The sequence below is a fragment of the Solanum dulcamara genome, chromosome 11, assembly GCF_947179165.1.
Source record: "Solanum dulcamara chromosome 11, daSolDulc1.2, whole genome shotgun sequence".
In the NCBI taxonomy this organism is placed as follows: Eukaryota; Viridiplantae; Streptophyta; class Magnoliopsida; order Solanales; family Solanaceae; genus Solanum; species Solanum dulcamara.
This window is the reverse complement of record NC_077247.1, coordinates 22,073,012-22,085,127: the sequence shown is the minus strand read 5'-3', so window position 1 is coordinate 22,085,127 and position 12,116 is coordinate 22,073,012.

Here is a 12,116-nt window from a genome sequence, read left to right as displayed (position 1 = left end):
AATATAGTATTTCAAGTTTGACTTAGAATTTTGAATGATCCAATAGAGGTTGTTGTCCATAGGTATTAGTAACTCTAATAAAGTTCAAATCAAAATCAAATCAATACTATGCTAACAAAAACAAAATCAATTCAACACTAAGAATGACAATAATATTGAATATTTATTCTTTAGCTTTACATTGGATTAGACAATTAAAATACATAATCTAATTTTAATTTTTCTTTAATATTCCTATTTTGTCATGTATCTAATACTTATTAGACTTATTTTAGCATGATTTAGTACTTTAAAATTATGGTCATTTTTATTAAGACTTATTTATTTAGAATATTTATTTTATGTGATGTCATTATTATTTTTTGTTGAATATTTTAGTATCATCACTCATCATATTTTGTGTTATTTACTTAAAAAAACACCTTAAATAGTTGCATTTTGGTAGGATTAAAGAAATACTTGAAACACAAGTTAATTATATGTTTGTATAAATATTTTACCGGAAAACTAAAAAAAAATTGAGAACCCAAGAAGTCCGAAAAAACCAAAAAAAATCTGAAGTTAAAAAAATTGAGTTTTATTAATTTGATTTGGTTAATATATTTAAAAATCTGACACGAAGAGTTTGGTTTGATATTTAAAAAATAGGAATCAATTCGGTCCATGCACACCCCTAATTTAAGATATTTAATTTACTATGATAGTTTCTATGCACATGTGTCATTTTTCTCTTAGTCAACTAGCATATATTTTACTGCATACTTCAGCTACACACACAAAAGGGGGAAGGAGAGACCTATGTAAGGCTTTGATAAAATCGGAATCATGATCGTCGACAAAATTTACTGAAATATGGAAAGAGAAAAAAGAGTATTAGAGTTAGCTGAATTTTGGGTCAAGTTAAACGTGAGAAAGGTTATATTTAGTAAATTTGGGTATTTTACATCAATTTGAGAGATTTCATATACATAAGGATATGATTGCATACGTCTCAAAAATGATAAGATATATTTGATCTTATAGTATAACTAGAAACAAACTTAACTAAAAGACGTAAGTAGAGAGACATTTTTGACCGTTTCCTTATATTTTGTGTATTTGAGTTGTATGGTAGTCCATAAATATGAACTCAATTATAGTGTGATATTTGGTATTGATCATGCACTTTATGTGATTGGTGAGTCTAGTGAATGTAACTTATCCTCTATAAGGCGTGTAATGGGAGACGACATTAAAGTTTCACTAATTATAATTAGACCCTCTTATTATTATTTTTAAAATTAAATGTGGGAATAGAGCCCATTTATTGAAAATGAAAATAATAAAGTTAGATACACATTGATCGGGTCTAATGGCCGAGCCCAAACAAAAATAAGAAAATCTAGACTTCAGACAACAATCTCGAGGATTCTCACTGAAGATTTCCCTCTTCACTTCCTAGCTTCTTCGTCTAGAATCTCTTCTTCTTTGATTTCAGAAATCGTTCCTTATCTTACAACTCACATTTCAATGATGATATCTCTGAGGGATTGATCTGGCCTCCAGTTTACCACCTAGGTTTCAACTGAGGACCGATGAAGGAGGCTCGATGGGATGAAATTCCAACAATACGAGTTGGTCTCTATTGTTCTCATTGTAGATCTACAGCTAGACCCCATTTCTTGAAGTTATCGACTAAGTCTATTAATTCTATATAATGCACACTTTTGTCTTCTCTCGTGTTCATGTCAAGAGAGTGACATATAATAGTGTGATAGTTGTCTTATTTATACCATCATCTTGAAGAAGGGCAGTAGAGAGGAAAACTTAGTCCATCTTATAGTTCATTATGACTAAGTATGCCATTCGATTCGATTTATCTTTGTCTATTTTATTTCCTATTATCACGTTTGATCTAAAAAATTATTATATTAAGAATTTAATATGTGGTATAAGCCTAGAAAACATCATTTAGTATCAAAATTTCATTAGAAGGAATTAGGGTTTTATAATTATGAAATTGATTGCTAAAATTTATGCAAAATCGGAAAGGACCTTAGGACTTTTGTTCTTCTCAAAAGCTTTAATTTGACAAGTCACTTATTTTCTAACACTTGAAATTGAAAGGATTATTGCATTTTCAGTATTGAGGGTTTATATGAATAAATTCACTTGGATTTCTTTTTAAATATTGAAGTCTCGATGGAATTTGATGAAATTTTGATGTAGTTTTTCTTTCAGGAGTTATTGTGTGAAACATTTAAAATTTTTGTTTTGATGTTTTAGATATTCGAATGTGTACTTTTGTAAAAATGAGTGTGCATTATTTATATTTTAACTATTTTAGTTATATGAAAGTCCATAAATATGAGCTTAATTATAGTGTAATAATTGGTATTAGGGCGTGCACTTTATGTGCTCAGTGAATCTTATGAGGTGGCGAGCCCATACTAGAATGACCCATTGGATTTCACCAATTACAGTTAGATTCTCTGTCGAATCATATATAATACACACTTTTATATTTTTCTGTGGTCATATCAAGAGAGTGACAAATAAATGTATGGTAATTGTCCCATTAACACTATCATCTTGAGGAAGGGTAATAAAAAGAAAAGTATAGCGTGTCCTATAATTCGTTATGGCTCAAATAATCATGTCATTCGATCCTACTAATATATATATTTTTTCTATCTAAAAATTTATCGTGTTAGTGTAATGACCTATCCCGTTGTTATGGGTGGTTAGGACCATACTATCCTCGTATACGCACTATGAATTAAGAGTTTGTGTAAAATCTGAAATGAGAGTTGAGTTTTAAAAATCCTGCCATGCTTTACCCATTGTACCTGTGTAGGAGATGTTAGAATTGAGGCAAAATTATTATTATTTTTGTTCAACGACATTAATGGGTACTCAGACTTCTCCTGTGTATCAAAAAAATATAATTACAAAAGTGAAGATTTCCCTCAAGAATGTCGTCACTTTGTCTATCATTGGGAATCGTCACTAGTCTAAAAATTTAAAATCCTTTTGTAATTTTCATGTACTGTTTGTACGATGGGATTCACCGACCATGAAAGCTTATACGGCCTGTGGAAGACCCCATGAATGTGAACCCTGAAATTTTTTGTTCAAGTGTTGGTTCACGGATAATCCTATAGTTTGTGATGAGTTTCATGCCTCGTAAAACATCCCGTGAACTTACACTTGCGCAAAATTTTCAACAACTGATGGGTCATAGGCATCCCCATGGTCCGTGAAAGATTTCACGACTCGTGAAGATGTCTGACTTCGTCAAATTTCATTCAAGGTCCAAGTTTATTTCCTTGATTCAACACAAATACACTAATTTTACAGATAACAGAAGCATAATTATGAATTTCAATCAAATCTATCCTTCCAAGTCATACCCTTTTACAGAATTATCTTACCCTAATCCCAAAATCACAAAATTTAAAAGTATTAAATAAATACTTTGAAAGTATTAAGTGAACCATACTTACTTTAATCAAGTGATTTGTAATTGAGGAAAAGGATGAAAAATGAGATAAACTTGAAATTTGAATGTGCACTCTATGCTTGCAACTGAAATGGGATAATTTGAAATGATTTGAGGATTCTGAGTATGGGTGTTGATTTCCCGTTAATCAAAGGGTTATGGTGAGATGGCAGTTTCAAAATAGGGAGAAAGAAAAATAGGAACTTTTATTTAATTCTGAAATCGGGTGAAAACCCTTAAATTTGAATAATTTTGGGCAAGTGGGACGAATCGAGTCGGGTCAATTAAATTGACCGACTCGTTTTCATGGCTCATACAATAGATCGTAAAGATCTGTACGGATTGTAAACCCTTTCATTAAAATGAGGCTTAACAATTCTTACCCGGGGTTCATGGTAGGCTAAACTGTCCGTAAAACTTTTCACGCATCGTAAAACCTTCCGTGAATCAGAGTTTTTGAAAATGACCTCTTGCTTTATGCCTAGCACCATGGGTTGTGAAAGCTTATACGGTCTGTATGAGGGCATGTGATGATTTGACTTGTCCTAATTCTTATTATTATTGCCTTGTTGATCCCTTCATCCATTGAACACACCATGGCACTATAAATTTAAAAATAAAATTTGAAGTTACGTAATAAAATTACAATTCTTGGGTTGCATCTCAAGTAACGCCTGATTTAATATCGCGGCGCGAGAAAGATTAATTGATTACTCAGATTTCATCAAGTTGGAGCTCTTCAACTAGTTTCACATCTCTCTTGAGCTCCCAAATACAACTTCACACATTGTCCGTTCACTTTAAACTTATTACCATCTTGAGCTTCAAGCTCAACTGTACCATGTGGAAATACTCGTGCCATAGTGAAAGGTCTGAACCATTTGGACTTCAAATTTACAGGAAACAATTGGAGCTTTGAGTTAAACAACAACACCAAGTCCCCAGGACTGAATTCTCTTTTCTTGATTCATCAGTCATGGTACATTTTCATCCTCTCTTTGTAGAGAATAGGCCTCTCTTATTCCCTTAACCAAAACTCATCCATTTTATTTATCTACTCCAGCATCATACTCACAGCTTCACTCCAACTCAAGTTTAACTTCTTGAGTGCCCATAGTACCTTATGCTCTAGCTCCACAAAAACATAACATGCCTTTATTAACACTAACTTGTATGGTGACATACTAATGAAGTGTCTTGAAAGCTGTCCGGTATGCCCATAGTGCATCATCGAGCTTCCTTTCCCAGTAAGTGCTATTGGCATTATAAAATTTGTCAATATCTCCTTAATCTCCCTATTGAGTGGCATGGGTTAGCCACCTTATGGTGATTCACTTCATATTAGATAGAAAGGTCTTGAAGACTTTGTTGGAAAAATGTGACCCCTATCATTAAAAATTTCTCTAGGTGTGCCAAACCTAGAGAAAATATTTTTCTTCAACAACCTGGCAACACTCTTGCCATCATTATCAGCCAACGCCATGTTTCTACCTATTTGAAGATGTAGTCAACCACCACCAAGATATACTTTTGCACAAGGAACTCACAAATGGCCCCATAAATTCAATGTCCCAAACGTCAAAGAGCTCCACCTCCAAGATTGGAGTCATAGGCAACTCATGGTGCCTTGATATTGCCCCTTGCCTCTGACATTTATCAAAACCTTTTACCAGATCAAATGCATCCAGATAAATGGTGGGCTAGTGATAATAATATTGGAGCACCTTCTGCACAGTATGAGCCCCATCATGGTGTCGTCCAACAGGAGATGAGTGACAAGTTTCCGGAATACTCAACATTTGGCTTCAACCACACAACTTCTAATCAAATAATCAACACACAACCTGAACAAGTATGACTCATTCTAGAAGTATTTGCTAACATCAACCAAAAACTTCTTTCTTTGCTAGAATGTCAAGTCCTCAGGCATCATGTCAGTGACTATATAGTTATCAAAATCAACATTCCAACTAATGATACCAAGAGTGGTAGCTAATGCCTACTCATTTGGGAATGAGTCATCTATCTCAAGCTTAGAACCATCCTTTTTCTCTGCCCCTAACATGGATAGGTGATCTGCTGCCTAGTTTTCACAACCCTTTCTATCCTGGACCTCAAAGTCAAATTTTTGCAACAATAGAAACCATATGATAAACCTTGGATTTTCATCTTTCTTCTCCATCAAATACCTTAATGCGGTATGATCTGTGTGCACTATCACTTTTGTACCCAACAGGTAACTTCTCAAAGCATAACACAACAGTCAAGAATTCTTGCTCTGTGAAAGTATAGATTTTCTGAGCCCCATATGCCTTGCTTGCATAATATATGGGGTGAAAGGTTTTATCTTGGTTCTGTCCTAGTACAACACCCCAAACAACACCAATGGCATCACACATCACCTCAAATGGTTTAGACCAATCTAGAGCAATGATAACTGGATCCGTGATCAACTTCTTCTTCAGACACTCAAAAGCTCCTAAGAAAGCCTCATCAAAAGTGAACTTCTCCTCCTTCTCCAACAGTTTGCACAAAGGATATGCACTTGGAAAAATCCTTAATAAATCTTCAATAAAAGCCTGCATGCCCTAGAAAAGCTACGAATACCTTTTACAAAGATAAGCGGCGACAACTTCTCTATGACCTCAATTTTGGCTTTATCTATCTCCAATCCTTTTTTCAGAGATATTGTGGTCCATTAATATCCCTTCTTTAACCATGGAGTGGAACTATTCCCAGTTAAGAACTAGGTTAGTCTCTTTACATCTCTATAATGCCCTACTAAGATTCAACAAGCACTCATCAAAGTAATCACCCAGTACAGAAAAAACATTCATAAATATCTCGAATATCTTCTACCATGTCAGAAAAGATGGACATCATCCACCTCTAAAAAGTGGAGGGAGTATTACACAATCCGAATAAGATATACGTGAACGCAAAGGTACCATAAGGACATGTAAAAGTGGTCTTCTTTTGATCCTCTAGAGCAATAGTGATATGGTTATAGTTGGAGTAACCATCCAAGAAATAGTACCAGCCTCTACCTGCCAACCTGTCCAACATCTGATCCATAAAAAGCATTGGAAAATGGTCCTTATGGGTCCACTTATTCATCTTTTGGTAGTCAATGCATACTCGCCAACATGGACTGTCCTGAGAGGTATCAACTCATTCTTGGCATTCACCACCACTGTTATTCCTCCTTTCTTAGGGACACACTACACTAGATTTCCCTAAGTGCTATCAGAGGTTGGATATACCACATTTGCATCTAGCAAGCTTATGATTTACTTATTCATAACCTCTTGTATAGGTGGGTTCAACCTCCTCTGGTGTTCTATGCTGGAGCCACAGTTTCCTTTATTTATTGATGACATTCTGATCTACTCTAAAAATGAGAAGGAGCATGCAAACTATCTTAGAATTGTTCTCTAAACTCTTAAGGATAGAGAGTTATATGCTAAGTTTTCTAAGTGTGAGTTCTGGATTACATATGTGGAATTTCTAGTCCACATTATTTCTGGTGACGGTATCCTAATAGATTCGCAAAAAATCGAGGCAGCTAAAAAACTTGCCCAAACCTACATCCCCAACAGACATAAGAAGTTTTTTGGATTTGGCTAGTTACTATAAGAGGTTTTTTGAGGTATTTTCATCCATATCATCTCCATTGACTAAGGTGACTCAAAATAAGACTCAGTTTTAATGGTCAGATGCTTATGAGAAAAGTTTTCAAGAGTTGAAAACTAGACTGACTACTGCTCCAATTTTGTCCTTACTTGTGGGAACAAATGGGTTTGTAATTTATTATGATATATCTAGAGTTGGATTGGGTTGTATTTTCATGTATAGGGGTAAATTTATAGCTTATGCTTCCAGACAACTTAAGATCTATGAGAAGAAATATCTGACTCATAATCTAGAATTAGCAGCAATAGTATTTGCTCTCAAGATTTAGCATCATTTTATCTATGTTGCATGTAGATGTTTTTAATGATCACAAGAGCCTACAATTTGTGTTTAGTTAGAAAGTGCTAAACCTATGGCATAAGAGATGGCTTGATTTGCTCAAGGATTGTGAATGAGCATTCTGTACCACCCTGGTAAAGCTAATGTGGTTGTTGATGCTCTTAATAGGTTGTCTATGGAGAGTACTGCTCATGTTGAGGAAGAAAAGAAAGATTTGGCTAAGGAAGTACATAGACTTGCACATTTGGGAGTTCTTCCCATGGGCTTAAATGAAGGTAGTGTCATAGTTCAGAATGGGGTTGAGTCTTTACTAGTTATTGAGGTGAAAGAGAATCAAGACCAGGTCCTATTTTAATTCAGTTGAAGGATGATGTTTACAAGTAAAAAGTGATCGATTTTTCCAAAAAAGGAGATGGTGTGTTGAGGTGGAAAGGCATATTATGTGCTTCAGGTTCTGATGGTCTTCAAAACAGAATTGTGGGAGAATCCTATATCTCCAAATATTCAATTTATACAGATTTTACCAAGATGTACTATGACTTGAGGGAAGTCTATTGGTGGAATAGTATGAAGAGAGATATTGCAGACTTTGTTTCTAAGTGCCTAAATTGCCAACAAGTTAAGGTTGAACATCAAAGGCCTTGTGATGTAGCTCAAAATATAGCTGCCAGAGTGGAAGTGGAAGATGATCAATATGAACTTCATGAAAGCTTACCGCGATATTGTAGACAACATGACTCAATTTGGGTGATTGTGGATAGGATGACCAAATCAACTCATTTCTTGCCCATTAAGACTAAAGATTCAGCATCGGATAATGCTAGACCGTATATTCGAGATATAGTCCGACTTTATGGAGTGCCTTTGTCTATAAACTCAGATAGATGTTCTCAATTCACTGCCCAATTTTAGAAGTTGTTATAGAGAGGTTTGGGTTAATAGGTAAATCTTAGTACTGCTTTCCATCCTCAAATAAATGGTCAAGTAGAGTGCATGATTTAGACTCTTGAGGACATGTTAAGAGCTTGTGTCATTGATTTCAAGGGTAATTGGGATGACCATTTGCCTCTTATTGAGTTTGCGTACAATAACAATTTCCTTTCGAGTAATCAAATGGACATTTATGAGGCTCTTTATGAGAGGATATGTAGATCACTAATTGGCTGGTTCAAAGTTGGTGAAGCTGAGTTGATGGGACAAACTTGGTTCATAAAGCTATGGATAAGGAAATATCATTCAATAGAAGTTGAAAACTGCACAAAATCGTAAAAAATCCTATATTGATGTTAGGAGAAAAGACTTAGATTTTGAAGTAAATGATTGAGTGTATTTGAAATTTTTGCTCATGAAGGGTGTTATGAGATTTGGGAAGAAAGGGAATCTTAGTCCCTAATACAGTGGTCCTTACCAGATTATTAGGAGAGTTGGCAATTTAGCTTATAAGTTAGAACTACCATCAGAGTTAGCTATCATTCATCTTGTGTCACATTTCGATGCTTAAGAAGTGTTTGAGAGATCCTTCACTCATTGTTCCTACAGAAAATATTGGTTTGAAAGATAGTTTTTCCTATGAGAAGATTCCTGTCCAAATTCTTGATCATCACATTTATATTTTCTATGAGGTAAGTCTTCCGCTTAGTAGTTAGCTAGGCCAAGGGTTTGCTTGAGAACCAATAATGATTTTTGAGTGTCGGTTATGCCTAGGGTGTAGGTTCGGTCTGTGACCTTACCTTTTTAGTAGCGCCCGATAACAAATGCTTTGTCAGTAAATCTATTTGTGTTTTCATATAGACCAAATCCTGATCATACTCCTTTTCACGATGATGTTGCTCAGTCGACATACCAATTGCATTGCTGTTACCTACAACCTTGAATCTCTGGTGTGCTAGGCCCTTATAGTTTTTGAAACTTTATCCAGCATAGCTACAACATTTATGAAGGTGTGAACCATAAATGATCCACCAGCTAATACATCAACAACAGGTTTGGTCACTGAATTCAACAATCTGTAGATTCTCTCAACTCTCTCTAAGTGTTGATTGAATCATGTGGCAAATTATTTAGCCATATTATTGCCTCCTAGATAGAGACAATGGAAACAATCTAAACTGAATTGTCATCTGGCTGACTCTATGGATCTCAATAGATTTGCAAGTACCAATAAAGTTCATTAGATGTTGATTTGGATCATCTCCAGTTACTCCTTTGAACAAGCCTTTCAATTTCAACAATTGAATCATAGTACTTGTAATGGTGAACTTCACTCCTTGTGGTAATAGTGTGTTACGATCCAAGCTAGACCCTAGATGTGATACGACAAATAGGATCCCAAGATACCCTAAACAAGTCTCTTAGCATAACATAGCATGACTTAGAATAACATAAAAATTAATATGAGAGAAATGCGAATGATAAGCCTCAAATAGAAATCTCAATATTACAGAATCTAAGCATAACATCCAATAATGCGAGAAATACATGCTAAGTATGACATAGCCTCTACTAACATTAACTGGGGTATAGGATAAGCTCTACCTCACCCAACAACTGTAAGTGAAAAGAGTCTAAAGTAAAGACATAAAGAACTCATAATGGTTGTGTCCTAGAAGCATGAGGAGTCACCAATTAATGCAATTTCTACAAGAAATCGGTACTAGCCACAAGCATGTGGAGGAACTCAGAACCTATGTTATGAAACCAATATAAGCACAAGAAGTATGTGTCAGTACTATTGAATGTACTGAGTATGGAGAATGTGCAATGCATGGCATAAAATGTGATAATGCATTGACCAAGCTAAAACATAATAAAATCTTTTAGAAGAATCATTAGAAACGTAAAAAATGGTCACTGCAATAGTCATAAGAGATTCATAATCAAAACATAGAATAGTAAGAATCATAAGTCATAGTGAGAGATACCATTAACCGACATAAATCATTTGAGCTATAACATGGAGCCTAATGTCTTCCCCACACTGAGAAGAGATTTTCTGTAATGACCCGTTAGGTCTTTTCAAGAAAGAATTCTCCTCCTTTTATAAAAGACACTTCCTGTAAAAAATAATTAAAAAAATTTAATGGTTTATTTGGACTATTCGATAATTATAGTTATCTAGTTGAGGGGTAACTTTTGATAACTAATTTAATTGGTGGGCTAAAATGATAATGTAGTTAATATATTATACCACTTTTCCCATATTTATTAAAATAAGTAGTAGGGTTTTTTTCACTTATAGTACATAATTAATTAGAAGAGAAAAGTTAAAGAGATTAGGCGAGAACTTACCTGCGCGGCTCGAACGACGGAAGAGAAACGCTGCAAAGAAAGAGAGAACAATCAGGTAAGATTATATATAGTTAGATTCATATTAGCATTCTATTATTATAATATTGAAATTTTGAATGATGCCATCGTCGAACAATTGGTTTCTTCCACTAGTTTTGACTAGTGGCTTTAATCTTAGCTATTTTTATTTTGTTATCAAAAAATAAATTAAGTTTTTATATATTGAGATAGATAATTAAATATTAGGTGTGTTGTATTATCTGAACATCATTAGATTTATGTTATTTAGAGGAGTTGATACCTAACCCTAGACTTGATATTTAGGATTTGATTATAGATTTGGATAAGTTTTTGGGTCTAGGATAGACATATAGTGATATGAATGTTGTTAATTTCAAAATCTTATGGTGATTATTCATTTGATTAGATTACATTGATTTGGAAACCCAGCGAAAGGGGAAGGCTCAGGTCTCGGAGTAATTGCTTGATTATTTGAGGCAAGTGAATTTCTAAACCTCAGTTTAAGCTTGTAGATGCTTGTATTTCCGTGTTATATGTACTAGGGAGTAATGAGAATTAGACTGGGTTATTGACTGTATGATTGACCTTTAAAATGAAGATAAGGGGTATAAAATAACGATCTAATAACATGTATTGGTGGAATTGATATGTTGTGATTATGGATTTATTTTGGACATGTGAACTGACTATATTACATCCATCTAGCGGACACCTCTTACTCTTTTATTATGTTTTAGTCATATTCTAGAGACAAAGACATTGTGATTATATTTTTTTCGTACTTCGGTAATGTATTAGTGTCTTGTATACGTGACAACCAATCTTGGGAGATTTTGATATTATTTATTTGTTTTTGACTAAGTTAAACCTTACTTTATCTCAATTACTTCTGCAATTACTTTCCGTTTGGTATTAGGCTGACTTATCTCCGTGAGTTGAGATGAGTGCTATCACACCCGGATTCGGGTCATGACAAAAATGGTATCAGAGCTCTAAGTTCATAGGTCTCACGTATATACAAGCCGAGTCTAAGTAGAGTCTTGAGGATCGGTACAGAGACATCTATACTTATCTTCGAGAGGTTATTTGGACTTTTAGGAAAATTTTCCCTTTGTTCTTTCACTTTGTATCATGCATGGTTACTTGCATTGGTAATGAATCTTCGTGTGTTCTTTCTAACAGATGGCTAGGACCAAAACTATGGCTAGAGATAGAGACCGAGCTAGAAGCCGTGGTCGAGGTGTGGCGGCAAGAAGAGGTCATGCTCGAGATGCAGCACCAACTAGAGGTAGTGCTAGAGCGATTCCTCTTGATCCACAGATAGATGCTAGAGAAGAATAGGTCCATCTAGAGC